Source organism: Acinonyx jubatus, chromosome D1, assembly GCF_027475565.1.
Source record: "Acinonyx jubatus isolate Ajub_Pintada_27869175 chromosome D1, VMU_Ajub_asm_v1.0, whole genome shotgun sequence".
Lineage (NCBI taxonomy): Eukaryota > Metazoa > Chordata > Mammalia > Carnivora > Felidae > Acinonyx > Acinonyx jubatus.
The window spans coordinates 13033665-13054249 of record NC_069390.1 but is presented as its reverse complement, the minus strand read 5'-3'; positions in this window follow the sequence as shown (position 1 = coordinate 13054249).

Below are 20585 nucleotides of genomic sequence, written 5' to 3'. Positions count from 1 at the left end.
AAATTCTCGTTTTAATTAGTTGAAAGTTCATTAGATTACAAATTCAGTTCCTCTGTCACACTAGCCACATATAAGGGTTCTAGGGCTCTAGGTATCGGATAGGCAGCTATGGAACATCTCCGTCACCGCAGAAGGTTCTACTGGGCAGCACTGCCCTGTGGTTAAGGGATGTGAGCACCCACATTCGGCGCACGGAGGCAAATCCCAGTTTACGGGTAGTCTTAAGCAAATTACTGAATGTCCTTCTCCTCGGTTCTCCCATCTATAAAACAGGGAATTATAGGGCCAAGTTCACAGACTTCTTCAAAGACTAAATGCGAAATATACACCAGACACGCAGAAGAATGCCAGATAATGGTAGAGCCCCAAACACTGGCTCTTATCATGTTGGCATGAGGCTTCAGTCTTACCAAGCGATTTCACACCTGCTACTTTATTTGCATTTCACCATGAGTATGAGACAGGCGGGGACATGAGTCAGCTGAGCCATTTTATAGAGAGGCAAATTGAGACCCAGACAGGACGTGACTTCTCCCAGGGGTGACAGAGCCAGGACTCGAGCTGAGTGACTAATTCAACAACTAACGCTTGTGGATTCTCTCATGTCCAACATCTTGAAACATCTCGGGACGTCCTATTTCAGCCTTAGCTTAATGTCAAGAGGCCAGGAATGTTCCTCTCATTTTAAGAGTGAGGTTCTAAGAAGGGAGTAATCCCAGTGCTCTCTAGCCCTTAGTCTGTGCCCAGCACTGTGCTAAATATTCATGTAATCTTAACAACCCAGTGGGGTAGATATGCTTATTATTCCCATTCCAGTGATGAGAAAGATGAAGCACAGAGAAGGTCAGCAGCTTTCCCAAAGTCACACAGCCAGGAAGTAGTGGAGTCAGGACACGAGAACCCAGGATGTCTGACTCCAGCCCACTTCGAGAGATGTCCCACTTTACTGACACACGCCCCGGCACAGGTGAACGAAGCAGGAGCAGGACAAAGCCCCTTTGTTCCCGAGGCCTCTGTCTCTCTCTCTCTCTCCTGCTCTATCACTGTGTCCCAGGGGAGGAGCGTGCCGGCTCCTCTCCCAGCCTCAGGTGGAAGGTGGGAGGTGAAGCATTTAGGAGGTGGCCGCTAGGTGCGCGGCCGTGACCCGTGGGCCCAGCTGCCTTTCTGTGCCTCTCCCTCCGCCTCCATCTCAGTCTGCTCAGGCGGCCGTGACAAACGGCTCAAACAACAGACGTTTCTTTTCTCAGCCTTGAAGGCTAGGAGTCGGTGAAAATCAAGGCATCGGTTGGCTCGGCTCTTTCTGGGGCCTTTGTCCTTGGCTTGTACGTGCCTGTACGTGTCTGTGTCCCAATCCCTTCTGCTCATGAGGACAGACATCCTGGGTTAGAGCCCACCCTAGTGACCTCGTTTCAAGTTAATTACCTCTTGCAGGCCCCTGTCTCCTCACATGCAGAGGTCCGGGGCGATATGGATTTGGAAGTGAGGAGACGCAGTACAGCCTGTAACACACCCTGCCTGACCCATTTCTTGGTCCCCAAAGGGCCCCTGGGCGCAAGGGCCCCTGGGGGCAGAGCTGCAGGGAGCTGGTGAATGGGAAGAAGGGCCCCCAGAAGGAAACTAAAAACTCTGGGAACCCAAAGACCGCCTAAACCAACCTCCACCACGGTGATCTGGTCGGGCCTGAGCGGGAGGAGGACACTGGTGATCGTCCCTGTTTGGTGACTGCCTTCCCTCTGCCGGGCCCTTTAAACACTTCTCCTCAGTGAGCCCCCGCAACAAGCCTGAAAAGCGGGTGTTGTTATCCTGTGTCACAGATGAGAAAAGTGGTACTCAGCTTGATTTAAAAACCACCTGGCATGAAGGGACGCCTGGGTGGTTCAGTCGGTTAAGCGTCCGACTTCAGCCCAGGTCATGATCTCATGGTTGGCGAGTTCAAGCCCCGCATCTGGCTCTTTGCTGACAGCTTGGAGCCTGCTTCAGATTGTGTGTGTCTCTGTCTCTGCCCCTCCCCCACTTGTTCTCTCTCTCTCTCCCCCCCCAAAAAAATAAATATTAAATACATTTTTAAATAAATTTAAAAAATAATAAAAAATAAAAAAACTACCTGGCATGAGAAAGTCGTTGGAGTTAAGAACCATGGGTCTTAACTTCCCAGTTACACAGCCCAACAATCTGTCGTGTTTGGTTGGTGGCCTCGCCCCTTTCCCACCACAGACCTTCGCATATGTTCTTCCCTTCTGCCAAGGATGCCTCCCCCTCCCCACTTGTCCCCCTTAATTCCTGCTCCTTCCTCTTCGGAGAAGCCTCCCCTATACCCCAAAGTCAAGTCTAGTTTCTTGGTTATTTGTTCTAACAGCTCCATGATCCTGCACGGTACCCACAGGTTATTCTGAGAAGTCAGGTACCCCTGCTGTCACCAGACTGTCGGCTCTTTGAAGTCAGGCACCGTGTCCTTACATCCCCAGTGCCTGGCAGAGTATATGGCACACAGCAGATAGCCTATAAATGCCTGTTGAACAGAATGAATATTACCTCCTCTCAACAGCCTTACTTAACACGCCTCTCCCACCAGGAGTCAGGTTTCCTTTCTCCTCTTAGTTCCCCCAACAGCACATCTTGCACTGAACCATTCTAGCTACATTTGTCACCCTCTCCCGACTATGACTCTCTGGAGATGAGGCCCAAGTCCTATTCATGTGTCAATCCCAAGAGCCCAGCTCACAAGCAGGTGCAGAGTAAGCAGTCCACTGTGAACTGAGAGTGAGAGTGGAGAGCGGAAATGCACCCTGGTGGTGAGACACCCCCCCCCCCCCCCACATCTGACAGTGTTCACACAGCCAGAGATGCTTTTTGGAGAACCAGTGTAACAATCATGACTCTCAAATAACTGAAAAGTTCCATCAGCCTTCAGGCATGACCGGATCCGGGGGCTCACACACAATGGCATCAGGATACAGCACTTTGCTTTGCTATATTAGCCTTAGGCAGATTTTCTCCCTGGCCTGAGTAGCTTCCAAAAGGTCCAGGCCCATATCCTTCCCCACTGTGAGTCCAGTGAAAAGAGACAGTCTAGTCCCCAAGAGTTCAAAAGAAAGTTCACAAATGGAATCCCACTGGCCAAGTTTGGTCACATGCCCACCCCTGAACCAATCACAGCAGCCTGGAAGAATTAATATGGAGTGGGTGGTCAGGCCTAGACCGCTTGCCCTGCCCTGGAGCTGGACAGGGAGGCGGCCCCGCTGAACCCAGGGATTTAGAGCTGGCTCCGTAACCAGAAGACAGGAAAATGGATGCTGAGCAGACAAGACCCACCATGTCTGCTGTGACCAGCCTTTCCAGTACAACTCAGTTCACCCGTGCTCCTACGAGGCTGCCAGAAATATGGTTTCAGACTCACAGTACTTATCCCCACCCCCTGTGGCTCTGAGATTGAACTTCAGTAAAGCACCGCCTGGTTTCCCACCACCCTGCTCTCCTGCTCACCCAGGCCTGTGGACTGCAAGCCCGAGAGCCCTGGACCAGAATTCCCCAGGGACAGATTCCACCACCCTCCCGACCAAGCTCCTCACACAGCAGGGAGCCGGCCCCAAGGACAGGCACTTCGCCTTGATGTAGTTTCCTGTGGCTGCCCTTCCTACCAAGATGTCACTGGCCTTGGCTCCCTTCCTGACTTTGCTATTTTTTTTCAACAAAAAAAGGAGGCAGCGGGACTAGAAAAGGGTTTCAACAAAAAAAGGAGGCAGCGGGACTAGAGCATTTCAGGCTCTATTGTGCCGTTGGTTAGAGACTCCTTGACAGATTCAGAGAATGATGTATTTTTTTTTAATTTTTTAGTTTGTTGGAGGTACGGAACGCAGGGTGATGAATCACTTCTAGGTGCCCGCAGGACTCCCTATGTCCCTGTCTCCTACTTTTCACCATCTTAGGCTCCAGATTACTGTAAGAACAGAAAAAACACTTGTCTTTGCCCTGCAATCAGCTTCCCAGTGCTTCCTTGGGATAACAGTGACTGAGATTTACCACAGCTAATTTTTATCAGGCACTTACCCTAATTCAGGCACTGAGCTAAGCACTCACTCAATCTTCACAGCAGCCCCACGGCTGGTCTGGGTGCTGCTATTGTCTGCAATTTATAGTTAAGAAACCAAGCCTCAGTAGTAATTTGCCCAAAGCACACAGCCAGTCAATGGCAGAGCCAGAACTCAAAGGGTGTGACCCTAACCGCTATGTTAGGAACCTCAACTCCATCCACACCAATGTTCTCCTTCTCCCATACACGGTATATCTTTACTCATGCTGCTCTCCCAGAATAGGGTCCTTCCTCCTCCTCTCTGTGTAGACCCATAGCAGGAAATAGATTGGTGGGGGCACTGCTAGGCTACAATTAACCCCCAAATCTCAGTGGCTTTATTACAACAAGGATTCATTTCTTGTTCATGTCATGTGGGTCAAGTGGCCTTCCTCTGCCTTATAGATGGCCTCCAACAGGGGACAGGAGACACAAAAGGGGAACACTGGCTCTTAACCATCTCTGCCTAGGGGAAAACACACACACACACACACACACACACACACACACGTCATTTCTGCCTACATTTCACTACCCCAACCAAGAGTATGTGGACATTTGGTGAACATATCCTGTCTCTGCCACAAATTGACCACACAGCTCCTGCCAAGGGACAAGCAAAAGGTAAAGAGAGCCAGCCAATACAGATGGGAGTGGGGGTGAGGGCAAAAGGGCCAAGATCCAGGCTGGGGCTTGGGAAGTGGGGACGGGTGGGTAGGATTTGGGGACTGACCAAGTACCACCAACTCCAGACTCCAGCTCGGGGCGGGCAGTGCCATATTTCTATCATCTTGAGGATTGCCCAGAAGAATTCAGCCACCACTGAACTTGGCTAAGACTCGGAACTCTCCTTATCTAGGTCTGAGGCTGCTAATTACAGGATTTGACCTGAATCAAGGGAACAATGAAATAAGAATAACAATCCCTGACTTTCTAAGCCTTAGAGTTTACAAATCATACTCACAGCCAAAATCTCATTTGACCTTCACAATAACCCTGTGACGTGGGTATTTCATCTCCATTGTCTGGTAAGGAAACACAGAGAAAAGATGATGTAATGAACCTAAGTCACACAAAGCCTGTGCGTGCTAGAGTACTTCTCACTGCCAGCTTTCTGAGCCCACGCTCAGGGCTCTTTCTTCTGCAGCTCAGCTGCCTCCCATGCAAATTTCCAAGGGAACTGACCACATGGAAATGAACATTAACAGAATTTGGACTCAAGAGCTCAGGTGCTCCAGGCGTAGAGAAATACAGGTGCTGGAGGCAGACAGCCTGGGTGAGAATCCCAGCTCTGTCACCTGCTAGCGCTGGGCTCACTGTCCTCGCCTGGAAAATGAGGATGAATGGTACCTAACCCATAAGGTTGTGGTGGAGATTTAATGAAATAAGGAATATCAAATGCTCAGCACAATGCCTCACTCAACATTAGAGCTTAATAAACATTGAATGATGCCGTCGTCCTTCTTAGAGACGAAAGGATGCCAGTATCCTTTCCTTCCTCCCTGGGGCATGATCGTGTGTCACTACATTACACTCTTGGCTTCAGCCAGAGAACAATCTGACCCCCTAACCCAGCTTCACATGTACCTCCCTACAAAAAGAGAATATTCCTTTTAAAACAAAAAACAAACAAAAAAAACAAACTCTTTATTTAGGTATGATTGGCATACAAAATGCTGTACATATTCAAGGTATATAATGTGATGAGTGTGGGGATAAGTATATACCCATGAGACCATCGCTCCAACCTGTGTAAGCCATAAACACATCCATCACGTCCAAAAGCTTTCTCCTGCCCTCATTTTGTGTGTGTGTGTGTGTCCCCGTGTAATGAGGACACTTAACACAAGATCTACCCTCTTAGCAAGTTTTAAGGATACAATAGTGTTACTAACTAGAGGCACTCTGACATACAATAGATCTCTAGTACCTACTAATCTCGTATCATCTTAACTCTGTACCCCTTAATTAACACTTCCCCATTTTCCCTTCTCTCCAGCCCCTGACACACACCATTCCACTCTCCACCTCCATGTGTCTGACTACTTCGGATTCCTCTTATAAGGGATATCATGTAGCATTGCCCTTCTGTGTCTAATTGACTCACTTAGCATAATGTCTTCCAGGTTCATCCCTGTTGTTGCAAATGGCAGGATCTCCTTCTTTTGTAAGGCTGAATATTCCATTATACATATATACCATATTTTCTTTATCCATTCATCTATGAGTGGACATTTAAGTTGATTGCATGTCTTGGTTATGATGACTAAGGCTGCAGTGAACATAGGAGTTCTGATATCTCTTTGAGATCCTGATGTCCAGCCCTTTGGTTGCAAGCCCAGATGTGGGATTGCTGAATCAAGAAAAAGTTCTCTTTTTAACTTTTTGAGGAACCTCCATGCTGTTTTCTTTGTCTGGGGACCAGCACTGGCCATCGCCACCAACCCCCTGGGTCTTCATCTCAGTTTTGCTGCCACCCAGGGGCCATTTCACGCCATGCCAGGGCTACCGTCCAAGAGTCCCTTTTAGGACAGTGGTTCTTGAAAAGGAAGTGGGGGTGGAGGAAAGAGGAAAGCACATCTGACTCTCGGGGAGCCAGAAGACTGTAAGGGTTGCAAAAGTCCCGCAGGTGATTCTGACATTTCCCTCCATGCTGTGCCGTTAGAGACCCATGGACCGAGGCAAAGCTCCAGAAACAAGAAATGAGGGGAAAAGAGAATCGGGGTGATCCCGTTTTCACCAACACCAGGAATGCATGTAAGCTGTTGCTTCCAAGACTTTTCTGCTCTGCCTTGTGGGTGAGCTAATATTTCGCTTCTGGAGCAATTCTGTAGCCAGTAAACAGGGAAGCTAAGAAATGACCTTTCCTAAAGATTCTTAAAAGTAAACCATGATAAGGGAATTGAATCAATTGAATCAAGAATATATAAAGAACTCTGACAACTCAAAATAAAAGACAAACCCGAAAAGGGTCTAAAGAGACATTCCTCCAAAGAGGATATTCAGGAGACCAATGTGTAAATAAAAAGATGTTCGGGGCACCTGGGTGATTCAGTCAGTTAAGCGTCCGACTTCGGCTCAGGTCATGGTCTCACAGTTCGTGAGTTCAAGCCCCACGTCGGGCTCTGGGCTGACAGCTCAGATCCTGTAGCCTGCTTCGGATTCTGTGTCTCCCTCTCTCTCTGCCCCTCCTCCTCTCTCTTTCTCTCTCTCTCTCTCTCAAAAATAAATAAACACTAAAAAAAAAAAAAAAAAAAGATGTTCAACGCCGGGTGCCTGGGTGGCTCGGTCGGTTAACGCGTTGACTCTTGATCTTGGCTCAGGTCTTGAACCATGAGATCAAGCCCTGCATTGGGCTTTGAGCTGACAGTGTGGAGCCTGCTTGGGATTCTCTCTCTGCCTCTCTCTCTGCCTCTCTCTCTCTCAAAATAAATACACTTAAAAAAAAAAAAAAAGATGTTCAACATCATTAGCCATCAGGGAAATGCCAAGGAAAACCGCAAAGATATATACCATTGCAAACCTACTAGGATGGCTAGAATCAAGAAAACAGGTGTTGGTGAGGATGCAAAGAAATCAAAACCCTCATGACACCACTGGAAAAGGGTGCGACTGCCCAGAAAACAATCTGGAAGTTTCTCAAAAGATTAAACATCGAGTCAACATATGACCCAACAATTCCACTCTTTGACATAAACACAGCAGAAATGAAACCTATGTCCACACAAAAACATACACACGTGTTCATATAAGCATTATGGGTAACAACCAAAAAGTGAAGGCAGTCCACGTGTCTATCTAATAAAATGTAGTAAAGCCACACAAAGAGTATTATTTGACAATAAAAAGGAATGGAGTGCTGGCATATGCTATAACGTGGATGAATCTTGGAAAGATTATGCTGAGCAAAAGAAGTCAATTCCTTGGTTTGTCTTTCTCTCTTTTTTTTCCTTTACTCATTTGTTTTGATTCTTAAACTCCACATATGAGTGAAATCACATGGTATTTGTCTTTCTCTGACTGACTTATTTCACTTAGCATGATACTCTCTAGCTCCATCCATGTCATTGCAAATGGCAAGATTTCATTCTTTTTTATGGCTGGAGAATATTCCATTTCCACATAGACATATACATCTTCATTCGTTCATCTGTTAGTGAGCACTTGGGCTGCCTCCATGGTTTGACTATTGTAAATAATACTGTTATACACAGGAGTGCATGTATCCCCTTGATTTAGTATTTTTGTATTCTTTGGGCAAATACCCAGTAGTGCAATTGCTGGATCATAGGGTAGTTCTAATTTTAACTTTTTGAGAAACCCCCATACTGTTTTCCACCGTGGCTGCACCAGTTTGCATTCCCACCAACTATGCCCAAGGGTTCCTTTGTCTCCACATCCTCGGCAACATTTGTTGTTTCTTGTGTTTTTTATTTTAGCCATTCTGACGGGCGTGAGGTGGTGTATCATTGTCGTTGTGATTTGCATTTCCCTGATGACGAATGATACTGAGCATCTTTTCATGTGTCTGTTGACCATCGGGATGTCTTCTTTGGAGAAATGTCTGTTCGTGTCTTCTGCCTATTGTTTAATTGGATTATTTGTTTATGGGGTGTTGAGTTGTATCAGTTCTTTATGTATTTTGGATACTAACCTTTGATCAGATCTGTCATTTGCAAATACCGTCTCCCATGGTATAGGTTGCCTTGTAGTTTTTTGATTGTTTCCTTCACTGCGCAGAAACCCTTTATTTTGATGTCTTAATACTTTCTTTTTGCTTTTGTTTCCCTTGCCTCAGCAGACATATCTAGAAAAATGTTGCTATGGCTTATGTCAAAGAAATTCCTGCCTGTGCTCTCTTCTAGGATTTTTATGGTTTCAGGTCTCACCTTTAGGTCTTTCATCATTTTTGTGGATGGTGTAAGAAAGTGGTCCAATTTCATTCTTTTGCATGTGACTGTCCAGTTTCCCCAACACCATCGGTTGCAGAGACTGACAGCGTTTTGTTACGAACATCTCTTGAGTGTGCTGGGGGCCGGGCTATACATTTTTCTTGCACATACAAGACTGTACTTGAAGATAGTCCATGTGCTTCCCTCTTCAGGAAGCTCTGATAGGGAGACAGGAGATGCCTTTTGTTTTGGGGGCGATGCGGAAGCAGAGAATTAATTAGTTGACAACTGGCCTAAAACAGATCAGAGCAGGTCTGAAGAAAGGAGCAAGGATGAGGTCACGGCAGGGCCGGGGGGCAGCAGTGAGCTCAGGAAAGGAGATTCTCTTGCCATTTCCCAACCAGTGAGAAGGCTTAACTATGCCTTCCCAGGTCCAGGCACTTCTCACTAGTTATTATCAGGGTAACAAACGATCCCCAAACTTAGCAGCTTGCAACAGTCATTTTATTATGCACCTGTACTCCATGGGTCAGGGATTTGGACAGGGCGCAGAGTGCACAGGTGACCCGAGGGATGACTTGTCTCTGTCCCATGATGTCGGGGCTTCAACTGGGTAGATCTGGAGGTCAGGCGTGATTGGACAGCTGGAGGCTGGAATCTTCTAGGAACCATTCCCTTGCACGTCAGGTGCCCTGCCTGGGTAGGCTCAGGATGGACTAACAACAGAGTGCCTACGTGTAGTCTCCCCACGCGGCTCGGCTTCCTCAGAACATGGCAGCCTCAGGGTAGGAAGCAGTCTTCTGAGGTGGCCCAATGCCCCAAGCCCCAGTGCTCCAGCACAGGAAGTAGAAGCAACACCACCATTTGTGTCTCAGCCTAGGAAGTCCCAAGTAGCCTCCTCGCATGCTCTATTGATCAATACAGCCACAAGCCCACCCAGATTAAAGGGCACAGATGTCCTGATGCGAGGAATATCAAGGAATTTGGGCATCACGTTTTAGGGAAAAGGCGAGTTCAGGGGCATATGTGGAACAGACTCTCTGAGGAGGATCTTCCCTGTTTCCCGAAGGATCCTCTCACCCCGTGAGGTCCTCTCCTCTCCTCCCATGGGAGAACCTCTCAGGTGTTGTTAACAGTGAGCAAAAGAAGCAAGACATGAAAGAGTGCATACTGGGACCTGAATGGACATTTCTCCAAAGAAGATATCCAGATGGCCAACAGACACATGAAAAGATGCTCAACATCACTCATCATCAGGGAAATGCAAATCAAAACCACAATGAGATATCACCTCACACCTGTCAGAAGGGCTAAAATTAACAACTCAGGCAACAACAGATGTTGGCAAGGATGCAGAGAAAGTGGAACCCTTTTGCACTGTTGGTAGGAATGCAAACTGGTGCAGCCACTCTGAAAAACAGCATGGAGATTCCTCAAAAAATAAAATTAAAAATAGAATTACCATATGATCAGTAATTCCACTTCTGGGGATTTACCTGAAGAAAACAAGAATACTAATTTGAAAAGATAACATACCCCCTACATTTATAGTGGCATTATTTATAATAGCCAAGATATGGAAGCAACCCAAGTGCCCATTCCTAGATGAATGGAGAAAAAGGATTTGGTGTAAGGATACCTGGCTGGCTCAGTCAGTAGAGCATGTGACTCTTGAGCTCAGGGTTGTGAGTTCAAGCCCCATGTTGGGCGTGAAACTTCCTTTTAAAAAAAGATGTGGTGTATATGTGCAAAATGGAATACTACCCACACAAAAAAAGAATGAAACCTTGCCGTTCACAACATGGATGGGTCTACAGGGTATTATACTAAGTGAAATAAATCCAACAGAGAAAGACAAATACCATATGATTTCACCTATAGGTGGAATCTGAAAAACCAAATGACCAAAACAACAACCAAACAGAAACAGACTCATAAGTATTGAGAACAAACAGGTGGTTACCAGAGGGGAGGGAGGGTGGGTGGAATAGGTGAAGGGGGGAGGGTCAAGAGGTACAGACTTCCAGTTACGAAATAAATAAGTCACAGGGATGAAAAACATAGCACAAGAAATATAGTTAACAATATTGTAATACCTTTGCATGGTGACAGGTGGTTAAGTACAGTTCTCAGGGGAGCATTTCATAATGTGTATAATTGTTGAATCACTATGTTGTACCCCTGAAACTAATATAATAAGTCATACTTCAATTTAACATTTTTTTAATAAGCGCACACGGTGTGATTCTATGTACGTAACAGTCAAGGACAAAACTAATTGAGGGTCAGAATAGCGGTTGCCTGGAATTGGGGTGCGAAGGGATACAGGAAGGGAGCCTTCTGAGCTCTGGTATGTTCTATATCTTGATGTGACGGGTGGTTTCACAAATGTATTCCTACCTAAAACACCATCAAGCTATACACTTCGAATTCATGCCCCAGACACACGAGGTCCATAAAGGATTTTAAAAAGAATTATCCAGCAGGAGCACCCGCGCTCCATCGCGCCCCAGCCAGCTTTACACGCCTAGAAAAGTAGATTCCCAGGCCTCCTCATCCAGGCTGGTGGGTGGAGTGAGGAGGCTCTCCCCAGGGGCCAGTCTGTTCCACCCCAGGCCCCAGACTTTCTGCCCCTCTTCCTTCTCAGTTTCAGGATCCCCAAGTCAGTGCTGGAAGGGCCAGACCCTTAGGGAGTTTATTCCCCGGTATTTTATGGAGGAGGAAAGCAGGAAGCAGAAGGGTGGTGGGGCTTGCATGTGCACCCGGAGAGGCATCTAGGCCACAGACCTCTTGGACTCCAGCCGAGGGCGGCCACACTGGGAAAGGCCAGATAGCAGAACTCTGCTTCCTTCCCTCCCAGTGTGGAGGGTGGGGGGCGGGGGGAGGGGGAGGAGGGAGGGAGGGGGAGGGGTATGGTGCTGAGCTCTCCGTGGTCCATCAGACTCGGATTAGTGGGGTCTTTGTACAACCACGCCCACCCACATGGGAGTTTCTGGAAAGCAGGAAGGTTTACTACTTACTAGACATGATGCTGGAACCCACCCGGCTGGGCGGGGCTCCCACGGGGCGGGGCAGAGAGCCCCTCCTAGCCCCTCCTTGGGGCGTGGCCCCAGTGACCAGCCCTGAGGGAAGTGGGCCTGTGCAATCTCACCAATCCCAGCATTTCCTTAGGGGACAGGAAGAGGAGATGCTTTCGCTTTCCAGCTGGCCTCCGAGGCCAGAGCAGGTGCGGGCATCTTCAAGTTCTGACCTGTGAAGCCCAACCCTGAAGGTCGAGGCCTTTCCTGATCTGACTCCGCCCACCCCCACCGCCCCTGCCACCCAGGCCCATTTCTCCGCGTTCCACCGCCAACTCCTGTTACCGGCTGAATTGCGTTCCGCTCCAAAATTCATTTGTCCAAGTCCTAACCTCAATACCTCAAATTCAACTACCCGTGTTTGGAGACAGGATCTCTAAAGAGGTGATTCAGATAAAATGAGGCCATATGGTGGGCCCTCACCCAGTAAGACTGCTGTCTTCATAAAGAAGAGTCAAGGACACACAGACTCTCACAGAGAGATCACGCAAAGACACCAGGAGATGGCGGCCATGTGCAAGCCAAGGCGAAAGGCCTCAGCGGAAACCAACCAGCCAGCGCCTTGACCTCAGACCTCTAGCCTCCAGAACAGTGAGAAGTTGTTTAAGCCACCAGCGTGTTGTAATGGCGGCCTGAGCAGACGAAGACAGTGCCCATCAGCAAGACTGTCACATAATCACACGTGGCCTTTCGCCCACGCTGGCCCCCGACCCTGCCTGGGGTGCCGTTCCTTCCCTCTTCCTCCCACGCTCGGACGGACTCCACCTTCCAGACCTCCATAGACGGTCAGTGCATTTCATTTCCCTTCCAGAGCCCACATGTCAGCAAGCTGCTCTGCGCAGCCTAGCTCTGTGCATATGTCATCATCATAATCTCTCTGACACCATATTTTGGGTTCTCCTCTGTAGTCATTGCCTTTGCCAGACTTTTACCCCGAGACAGGGGCTGTACCTGACTCATCTCCACCTGCCCAGGGTGAGTAACAGATGGCTCCGTAAAATGCCTGTTGGATTGAACTGAATCAGGGAGTTTGCTGAATGTCTTAGCACAGCTCTGGCAGGGTCTCCGGCAGTCAGACCCCGTGGCCTCCCCTTCAGGGCCTCTGCCCTGCTCCCTGCACAAACTCTAAGAAAGGCTTTAAGGTCAGAAGAATTAACACTTCCTTAGAGATCAGAAGACAAAAACCCGGGCGGGGGCCGGGGGGGCAATACTTAACCCCCAGATATGGGTTGTTAATGATGACAATACAAGCTGCCAGAAGCTGAAAATTGGAGACTTTCAGGAAGGGAAGTCCTTTGCCACCTTCCCAGCACCCCAAAACTTGAGTCTATGGCTCCTTCTCATGCTGGGTGAGACCAGCCCTAACCTGTATGTGAATCTGAAGGAGGGTGTGTGTGTGTGTGTGTGTGTGTGTGTGTGTGTGTGTGAGAGAGAGAAGAGATGGGGAACGGGGATGGTTATGTATGGATCTTGGGGTGGAAAAGTCCCCAAACCCACCTGTGCTGTGAAGCAGGGATACAGGCTTCTGGTCCTCTGAAGAGAACACAGCATTTGAAGTCCAGACGGGCCCGAGGCTCGAAGTCTAGCTCCTTTGCTGCCGGCTGATGCAGTGAGCCAAACCTTGAGATGAGAGGACCCAGCATAGCCGCTGGCTTTTGGTGGGTGCCCTTCATCCACGGGGTGCCACCCTCCTCCTGACATCGCCTGGACCTAGTGCTGAGCCCGGACACATCCTGCGTGGGGCCAGACTAGCAGGGGTTAACAAGAGAAAGGCGGGTTGCTTCTTGAACACAAAGGGCTGGGTCAATAGATCTGCAGCAGCAGCCGCTGAGCTGATCGATGAGGGCAAAGGCTCCGTGGGTTCTGCCAGCCAGAGTCTCTGAAACATCTAAAACAGAGCAATTCAGGAAAGCCAGGCTGAGGCTGGAAAGGCCCTGCAGCATGTCTGTCCTGGGGCCAACAGCCTCAGAGCCCAGCCCTCTCCCCACCCACCAGACCCCCGGGGATCACACTCACACTTGTGAGAGCTGGAAGGAACCCCAGGCATCCTCCAACTCTGTTCTTAATCTGGGGTCCGTGTTAACAATTCAGCCATCTGTGAACTTGGACTGAAGGAAAAAATGTTCACACATCTATAACTGAAATTTAGCGTTTTTTCCCTATCTTGAACGCAGGCATCAAACCACAGTAGAATGCGGAGTACCTAAGGCTTTGTCACTAAAAATGATGACAGGTTTTCTCATCGCTCATTAGTCATCGCAGCACTAATCTAGTGTGTGATGTGTGTGTGTGTGTGTGTGTGAACACTAGCACATCAAAATTGTAGTAGATCTTGTTTTATGTGTTACTAAATAAACACATATACCACAAATTTGTTTTAATATTTAGATAGCTTTATTTCAGTATAGTTTCCTTTGTGATCCTATGTTTTGTCTTGTTTTACCAGTTTGCCAGAAGGGTCCATAGTGGTTCAACACCCACTATAGATGGGAAACTGGGGCCCAGAGCAAGCAGGGTTTTTCCAGGATGGATGGATGGATGGATGGATGGATGGACAAATGAAAAAAATACCACAGTGATAGCGATAATAATAGCCCTCACTGACTGCCTACCCTGGGCCAAGCTTTTTTTTTTTTTTTTTTTAAGTAATCTAATCCTCACAACAGTCCCATCTGGAAGATGTTGTTGTTCCCACCGAACAGATAAGAAAACTGAGGCACGAAGAGACTTACCCAAGGCCACACAGCTAGTAAATGGAAAGCTATGATTGAAACTCCTGAGCCTGCACCCGGAACCCCCCTTCTCTGTGACTGCCCGTAACCAGCTGTGCATGGTTTAGTGCTGAGTCCTGAGGTCACAGACCAAGGTCTGAATTCCAGCTCTGCCATTTGCAAGCCGTGTGACCCCGGGCAGCTTGCTTCACTTCCGCACGTCAGAGTTTTCTCATCCATAACATGAAGACAGTAACATCATCCCTGTCACGGGGTCATCTGTGGATTAATAAGGTGTGGAATGCATTTAGCACCAGGACTGGCACATAGGAAGTACTCAACAGTTTGGTTTTCATTGATGAAACTAAGGCACAGACACGTGCAAAATGGTCATACATGGCTACGTCTAAGATTTCCAGAAATTACGAAAATAAAAGTGTCAAGGCTAGAACCCAGATTCCAGCTTCTGACAAGACCGATAGGGGTCAGGAATTCACAAGTGCCCGTTGGGATTTTGCTTTCATGTCGTGGGAGAGGGGAAAGGCTGAGACTGGAAGGCCATCTGTGAAAATGCCAGAGCTAGGGTCTTCCTTCCAAATACAGTATGGAAAGGGGATTGAGTAACTTTACAGCAGAGACTAACACTGCTTCGGCCAACGGACAAGAATAAAATGAACAAACACTAGGTCATGATGAGAGCGTGTATCTTCAAAAGGATGAGAATGCTACTTTACCTCAACGTCCCCAAAACCTTAATCCCTGTCGAATCACAGGAAAAACATCAGACCCTCTCAAAACGAAGGACACGCTACAAAATACCAGACCAGGACTCCTTGACACCATCAAGGTCACAAAAACAAGGAAAGTCTGAGAAACTGACAGTCTAAAGGAGTCTAAGGAGACATGACAACTAAATGTAAGGTGGTATCCTAGATGGGATCCCGGAACAGAAAGGGGGACATTAGGCAAAAACAAAGGAATGTGAATAAAGTGTGGCTTTTCATAAACAATAATGTATACTATTGCTTTCATTGTTTGTAACAAATGGACCATACAAATGTAAGCTATTAAAATTAGGATAAACTGGATGTGGATTTAGAGGAACTCTCTGTACCATTTTTGCAACTTGCCTGTAAATACAAATCTAAAATAAAAAGTATTCTTTTTAAAAAATGTCAGCAGTATATCTGGGTGGTGACATTCTAGGAAAATTTCTGAATTTTACATCTTTGTGTTTTCTAGGTGATCTACCATGAATGTTTTGCTTTTTTCCATCAGAAGAAGATTCAATAAACTTTGTTTAAAAAAAAAATGAATGGGGGCCACTTGGGTGGTTCAGTCAGTTGAGTGTCCGACTTCAGCTCAGGTCACGATCTCACAGTTCATGAGTTCGAGTCCCATGTCGGGCTCTGTGCTGACAGCAGGGAGCCTGCTTCAGATCCTCTGTCTCCTCTCCCTCTGCTTCTCCCCAGCTTATACACTCTCTCTCTCAAAAATAAATAAACATTAAAAATAAATAAATAAATGAATGGGGAGCCCTCTTGCACTACTGGTGGGAATGCAAACTGGTGAAGCCACTCTGGAAAACGGTATGAAGCCTCCTCAAAAAGTTAAAAATAGAACTACCCTATGATCCAATTGTACTACTAGGTATTTACCCGAAGGATACAAAAATACAGATTCGTGCCCTGATAGCACAATCAAAGATAGCCAAACTATGGAAAGAAACCAAATGTCCATCAACTGATGAAGGGATAAAGATGTAGTGTGTATACACACACTGGAATATTACTTAGCCATCAGAAAGAATGAAATCCTGCCATTTGCAATGACATGGATGGAGCTAGAGTGTATTATGCTAAGCAAGTCAGTCAGAGAAAGACAAATATCATATGATTTCACTCATATGTGGAATTTAAGAAATAAAACAGATGAACATATGGGAGGGTGAGATAAGGGGGGGGAATAAACCATAAGAGACTCTTAACGATAGAGAACTGAGTGTTGATGGAGGGAGGTGGGCAGGGAATGGGCTAGATGGGTGATGGGTACTTGTTATGATGAGCACCGGGTGTTTTAAGTGATGAATCACTGAATTCTACTCCTGAAACCAATATTGCACTGTATGTTAACTGACTAGAATTTAAATAAAAATTTGAAAAGAAAAAAAAAAATGCACTACCCTAGGGTCGAGAAGCAACAACACCCCAGTGACCAGCACAGCTAGCACCCAGACCTTGGTTTCTAATACCCTTCACCAATACAAAGAACCAAGACTACTTAGAAAATGGTTGATTCTTTAACTGGAGCTGGAAATACACAGGAGGAGCCTGGAGCGTTTTACAGTGCCAACAAGTAAGGAAGTACTCAAAAAAAAAACCATGATGATGACAGCACATCAAAGAAACGCAGGGGCTAGAGCGCCTGGGTCGCTCAGTCAGCTAAGCATCCAACTCTTGACTTCAGCTCAGGTCATGTTCTCACGGTTCTCATGTGATGGAGCCCCACATCCAACTCTGTGCAGATAGCACAGAGCCTGCCGGGGATTCTCTCTCTCTCTTCCTTTCTTTCTGCCCTTCCCCTGCTCACACTCTTTCTCTTTCTCTCTCTCTCGAAATAAATAAACATTAAAAAAAAAAATTTAAAGGGCCAACTAAAACATCTCCCAATGGCCAAAGCTAGGATATTTGCACAATAAAATAAATACGTTGAATTATAATCCAAAGTATAAAATAAATATCCATGAAGAAGTGTAAAATAACTCCCTACCACTGAAGTGTGGGCTGCTCATAGGGAAAAAGAGTAACTTTACATGGGAGAAACCCAACAAACACTACCAGGTGATCAAGACTAACTTCAACAGGAATGTCAGGCTGATGATATGCACATATTCTTGGCATGATGAGAATGGCACTTCGCCTCTGTAGCCTTCTCAAAAAACCATAACCTCGATCTAATCATGAGAAAAACATCACACACATCCTGACTGACATCCCACAGGACAGCTAACCAATATTCTTCAAAATGCCCAAGTCCTCAAAAAGAAGGAAAGTCTGAGAAACTGTTACTGCTGAAGGAGCATAAGGAGAGCTAAGAACTCATTACAGTGTGGTATCTTGATGGAGTCCTGGAACAGAAAGAGTATTAGGCAGGGGCGCCTGAGTGGCTCAGTCGGTTAAGTGTCTAACTCTTGATTTGGGCTCAGGTCATGATCTCAGTTTGTAGGTTCATGGTCGCGTCGGGCTCTGCACTGGTAGTTCAGAGCCTGCTTGGGATTCTCTCTCACTCTCTCTGCCCCTCTGTTCTCACTCTGTCTCACAACAACAACAACAAAAAAAAACCTTAAAGAAAAAAATAGAGGACTCTCATTTTAAGAAAAGAAAGAAAAAGGGGCACCTGGGTGGCTGTCGGTTAAGCATCTGACTTTGGCTTGGGTCATGATCTCAGTTTGTGAGTTCGAGCCCCGCATTGGGCTCTGTGTTGACAGCTCAGAGCCTGGAGCCTGCTTCGGATTCTGTGGCTCCCTCTCTCTCTCTGCCCCTCCCCCGCTCATACTCTGTCTCTCTCTCTCTCAAAAATAAACACTACAAATAATAAAAGAAAAAAAGGAAGAATATTAGACAAAAACTAAGAAAATATGAATAAAGTATGGAGTCAGTCCAGAGTGTCTAATGTCTAAATAGGAGTATTCCATAAAGAGAAAAGCGGGAAAATAAAAGGGAAGATATTATCAATAATTCAACAAAATTTCCCAGAAATGAAGGGCATGAATTCCCAAAATGAAAGTGGTCTCCAAAGTCCTGGCACAGTGAATGAAAATAGACTCGTACTTTAATTAATAATAATAATGTATCAATATTGATTCAGTCTTTATGATGAATGCACCATATACTGTATGATCTTACTATTAGAAGAAGCTGGGCATGGGGGTATACATGGGAACTCCCCGTACTATCTTGACAACTTTTCTGTAAGCCTAAAACTACTCTAAAATAAAAAGTTCACTGCAAAGTTCTTAAAAACTAAAATAAAACAAAGTTTTAAAATAAATAAATAAAAAGGAATGAATGGGTGTTTGGCCCTTTGGAGGCAGAGTGCGATATAAATAAAAGTATAATTAGAGCCGTTTCTTGGGCAGCGATTAAGACCCACTTTATCACTCTGCGCCCAGGAGGCTCTAGCCGCAAGGGCCTGGCGCTCTCCCCAGGGCAGGGTGTTGTGCCTCTGAAACCTGCCAGCACTTTTCCTGTCTGTGATCAATCAGCACTTTCTGGCAGAGGAAGGGAGGGAGCCAGAGCGGCTGCTGCAGAGGCCAAAGGGCTTGTCCCAGGTGAACCTATGCTTCTGGGCAAATCAGCCCCCAGGAAGTCCTGTCCACCAGCTTCAGCCTTCTCTGAGCCATCGGCAAGGGAGTTACTGCTCCATCCGAACTGGCCTGTCTCCAACCCTCTCAGGACAGGCAGTGACCTCGGCAGAGGGCTGGACCACATTTGGAAGGAGGAAGAGCTAAGTGGGCAGCAAAACCCTTCAGAAGACCACCGCCCAATACCCACCACTATCACCCAGATCCCAAGGGCACTATGGGCAAAGGCCAGCTTGTTCTCAGGCTCAGTCCCATCCCAAACGCCAATTCCAGCTTCTGGATCATAGGGAAATGTGGGACACCTCCCTGGGCTCGGCTCCTGTTCAGTTTCCAAAGGCTGCCCCCCGTCATCTGGTATCCAATTCCATCCATCCATCTGGATGGGCTCTTGGTGAGGGTCCCGGAACCAAGGAATAGGGGAGAGACGGTATTGAGACATTTCTACCTGTAATGGGATTGAGACAAGGTTCTCTGAGAAGAGACACCTCAGCTTTCTATTATGTAGGAATAGGGTTGAAAAAGGTTTGAGTCCTTGGTAAACACATTGAGCTGTTGCCTTCAGCCTGAAAGGCTGTACACAGATTCTAGTAACTCTTCCAGAGCTTATTCAACTCTTCAGAAAATGCCTTCAGAGCCACCTTTGATCAAAATTGATCAGCTCTCTTGATTGCCCAAAGTATTCCCCAATCCAAGCCTCCAAGTGACTTTCAGCTGTTTCCAAAAGCCAAACCCAGGTTCAAAGACCTGTCCCCCTGAGGCCACTCCCAAAGAACCCCAGGCACAGTCTGGAAACTGGCAGCATCTCAAGAATGTTACTGCCCCTGTTGTGGTGTTTATCAGACACCTGCCTTTATGGTCAAAGCTTGCGTGGGCTGCCCTCTCTCCTGGCCTCCCAACAAAGGCCCTGAACTGTCCCCCAGACAGAGAGCGTGGGACACCCGCACCCACACACCAGATCTGGCTTGGCTTCCCTGGGAGCAGGCCCATCTCTTCTCCCGCCCAGCAGAGCCCGGGCACTGGGACAGCCCAGGCTCCATTTGTCCCACTAATGAGTCTTAAGTGTTTGGCTTGGGCTCCTGCCAGTCCTACTCCTACAGGGAAAAGAGAATGGGAGAGAACAGGACAAAGCTCATGCCAGCTCGGCTCTGCTGGGCCCTGGGAGGGCTGGCACAGGGGTTGTCCGGCATAGACCCACCTAGGGGTACAGCCGGGCACCAACGTGAGGCCCCCTGCCTTTCTTTTTTTGTCCACTTCAGGGGTTTCTCGAAATGCAGATTCCTGGGCACAACCACTGGATTGGCAGCCTGGAGGTGGGCCCAGGAATGTGCATTTTAATAAGCACCCCAAAGAGATTGCGATGCGTGGTCAAGGTTAAGAACCACTGCTCTGGGAGGTCTACAATGGGAATTCCAGGCTGGTGTGTGAAACTGTGTACCCATGCATTTATCTAGACAGTCCACAGCTTTGGTCAAA